This window comes from Heloderma suspectum, chromosome 2 (genome assembly GCF_057233095.1).
Source record: "Heloderma suspectum isolate Gila_16-S chromosome 2, 16-S_ref, whole genome shotgun sequence".
Taxonomy (NCBI): Eukaryota; Metazoa; Chordata; class Lepidosauria; order Squamata; family Helodermatidae; genus Heloderma; species Heloderma suspectum.
In genome coordinates, this window is record NC_139459.1 from 256,281,039 (window position 1) to 256,285,093 (window position 4,055).

Consider the following 4,055-nt stretch of genomic DNA (forward strand, 5'->3'; position numbering starts at 1 on the left):
CATGTGCAACAAAACCTGCAGGGTGCAAAAGAATCGGTAGGGGCATAAGGGCCCCCCACTGGCTTATGCCCAAATTGCTGACCAGCTACTGGAGTGGGAACTGAGTTTCAGTTCCCCTACCCTGTGTCCTGCCTAACAGATTACTGGGTTTGGGCATGCCCCATTCCGGGCCAAACTAGATGTGACATTAAACATGTCTGCGTATTTAACATGTGTGGGGGGGTTGTTTTTTAAAAATGCAAATCGCATCAGCTGGGGACCGGGGAATTGCTGGGCTGGGCTGGGTCCCTGGCCCTGGATCTGTTTCTCAAAGCCCTCGAACTGTTTGATAGAGTCCTGAGCGGTTTCTTTCTCATCTTAATTGACGTGCAGGGAGTGAGGTGAGGGGATTTTCAGGATTTTACAGCTGGGAAGGGAAGGGTTAACTCTCCCCAGCAACAAACACACACACACACACACACACACACACACACACACTGAAATCTTCTTCTGCATGGCAATTAAGCTTTTTTTAAAAATCCAAATTAATCCCCTCCAAAAGCAAATTAATTAAATAATTTATTTCATTTGAGATTGTTTGGATGAGAAAGTAATTGGCTGGCTTTGCCTCCTGTGGAATGTAGATAAATCCTAGTAATTATTTCTAAATTTGCATATATATACACACACACGCATCCAGATTGTGCACAGGTTTGTCTCCTATGGACCTGGGCCCCAAACTTTTAAGAGTCTAGCAACAACACTGGCTGGAGGTATTATTTGTTTTGGGGGAAAACCCTCTGAGGGATTTCCTTCTAATGCAAATACTAACTTCAGAGGAGGGTTTTTCCTCAGGATTGCCACAGTGGAAGAAGCGATTTGGCTCAGATTCCAGAACTGCCTCCACACCTACTGCAATCCCAGTAATTTCCCCTGGCTGATGAAATCGGCTTTGAAGAAAACATGCATGTTAAATGCAAATACACCTTTCAGATGCAATCCTATGATCTCTGGGCCAGTAATATATATCAAATCTCCACGCAAGGGCAGAGGGGGGTCTGCCCTCAGGGGAGGAGATCTGACTTTGTGTCCCCCCTCCCAGCCCCCGTGGAAACATCTTGGCCCTTACCTCTCTGACATTGACACTGATGTCGGGGCCGGGGGGGGGGGAGCGGGCATGCTGGATATGTGTTAGCAGGAGGCCTGGGAGAAGCTGTGATCTAAAGGATCTATAGGTCTCCTAGCCCCTGGCCATGACCCCAAACCAGCCAGTAAATGACACCATCCCAGTGCCTGCATGGATTAATTCTGGTTTCAGTGGCAGGGAATTGGTAAAATGACAGGAAAACCCTGACCAGGGAGAGGGGGAAAGGAATAAAAACACTGTTCCTCCCTCAGTTCCCTCATGCTGGCATGAACCTCGCAAGGCTTTGGATATTTCTGACGCTCTGACGTTAGAGTACTCTGAGGTAAGGGTAGGATTGCACTGGCCATGGGGTGTCTCCACAAGAGACTTACTCCAAGCTGGCTGCGTTTGAATGTCTTTAGGGATACATGACGTTGTGGCCATCTCACAACCATGCTGGAGTTTCGCAGAGAAAAAAATGGTTCTTCTGAGACCACTTTTAGTCCGATTGCTTTCCTTAATTCAGCAGGCTTGCCTGCACTTCTGTTGTGGTGTGCATCACCCTCCACATTTATTCCAGCATGATAGCCCTGCCCAAAAGTGTGCCTTTCACCTCACTGACCCCAGTCAAGGGGTGCTTCCCTAGTCTTTTCCCCGCCTGTTTCCCTGCTGCTTCTGCCATTTCAGCGCTGGCCATCAGAGTTCTGCGCTACCTCATGACATTTACCTCACCTTGCCTTCCGCTAAACTGGTGGACATCCCCACAAAGTATAGGTGTGTTCCAGGCAGCTTCTACCTTCTTTTTAAAAATTTAAATGTTAAACCTAAATAGCACTTTTGTCAGCAGTACCTACACACACACCCCCATCTCACTACCTCACAATGCCACTATTTGTGGGCATAGCTATTGCTGGACAAATGTGTGATAGTGACCTAGTGACATCAAAAACCCCTTTGTAGAGCTGGGCACGGTGGCGCGAGCCTGTAATCCAGCTACTCGGGAGACTGAGGCCAGCGGATCGCTTGAGCTCAGGAGTTCTGGGCTGCAGTGGGCTATGCTGATCAGGTGTCCACACTAAGTTCGGCATCAATATGGTGATCCCCGGGGAGCCGGGAGCCACCAGGTTGCCTAAGGAGGGGTGAACTGGCCCAGGTCGGAGATGGAGCAGGTCAAAACTCCCCTGCTGATCAGTAGTGGGACAGCGCCTGTGAATAGCCACTGCAGCATAGCCTGAGCAAGACAGCGAGACCCGGGCTCTAAAAAAAACCCCAAACCTTTGTAGGTGTGATTTTTTTAACTTCTTCCTTTCTGGATGGGTGATTTCTTTCATGTCTCTATGCCTCTATCACACATTTGCTCTATCATGCAAGTGCTCTATCATGCAATTACGCTATCACGCGATAGTGCAATTGCGTGATAGAGCACTTGCATGATAGAGCAAATGCGTGATAGAGGCATAGAGACATAAAAAAAATCACCCATCCAGAAAGGAAGAAGTTCAAAAATCACGCCTACAAAAGTGTTTTCAATGTCACTAGGTCACTATCACACATTTGTCTAGCAACAGCTATACCCCCTATCTCTCACTATGTCACTATCGTGCATTAGCGCTATCACACAGTAGTGATAAAGTGAGATAGTGGTTTTAGAAGGGGAGAAATAAAAAGCAATTGGTGAAATAGGGCATTGCTTGGGGAAGGGGGCTTCCCAGAAGTAACTCCCACTGTGGTCAATGAGACTAAGCTTCCATTCATCGCTTTATGGGAGTATCAGGAAAAAGGAGATCTTGGACGGGGGGAGGCATTCTTATTGATTGAGCAGCCCCTGCCAGCCTGATGACGTTTACTCCAATCCCCCCCACCCCACCTGGACATTTATTCTGTGAAGCGGCTTATACTGGAGCAGTGCACTCGCTTGTGGAGTCCTGTGCGTACCAAAGTGCACCAAAGCCGATTCCTTGAAAAAATCTGGGTAAGCCTCCTTTTGCTTCTCCTTCCATTGTCGTGGAGACAGGGTCCACGTCACATCTCATTTCCAGGCTGCAGGGTGGTCTAGCAATGTTTTAAACAAATAAATAAGTAATCTAATTTGGGCAAAATTTTATTGGACTGGAGGGGAGAGAGGTCAGTGTAGCTACTTCCTACTGACCTTTTGCCCTTGCTTCCACTCTCCAGCCCCAATGACTCATTGAGAATACAAGTGCATCAGTTTGGAGAAAGGGGGTTGGACAAATTCCTGGAGAAAAAGGCTAATGACGGCTACTAGTCCTCATGGCTATGTGCTACCTCCAGTACCAGAGGCAGTATGTCTATGTGCACGAGTTGCTGGGGAATATGGGCAGAAGGGTGGTGATGCAGTTGTGTCCTGCTTGTGGGTCTCCCCATCGATAGCTGGTTGGCCACTGTGTGAACAGAATGCTGGACTAGATGGACCCTTGGTCTGATCCAGCATGGCTCTTCTTAAGTTCTTAAAGCACTTTCATGGGTCTGTGTTTGGATATAACAGTTTGGGAACTATATATGGACTTTAAAGAGGTGAACACAGTTCATGGCTTGGTTTGTTATGCTGAGGCTCACCCAGGCTCAACACCTGTTTTCAATGCCAGAATATTTGGGGAAAGTGCATTTCCCCTACCCACGGAGTAGCTACAGAGTGCTCTACTCTCAGAGCAACTTGAGCCTTGGCAGTGGTGGGCTCTCCCACACTGGAAGCATTCAAGATGAAGCTGGGCAGCCATCTGTCAGGGATGCTTTGACTAGCAATCCTGCACTGAGCAGGGGGTTGGACTCGATGGTCTTATAGGCCCCTTCCAACCCTACTCTTCTATGATTCTATGATCTCCAGTGCCAGCCAATGGGGCAGTTATGGCTGGGCCTTGGGGCCGAAGTCCAGCCCCCCTCCCCCACCACAGGTCCTGTGAGGATTGCAACTAAGCTCACAAGGAACAGG

The 4,055-nt window shown here is 48.4% G+C and overlaps 1 non-coding gene across 1 annotated transcript; it reads left to right on the forward strand.

Annotated features, from left to right (window-relative positions):
• The first annotated feature begins 2,066 nt into the window (after window positions 1-2,066).
• LOC146354433 (signal recognition particle RNA) lies at window positions 2,067-2,365 on the forward strand. The gene has a single exon (XR_014788683.1).
• Window positions 2,366-4,055: the final 1,690 nt, after the last annotated feature.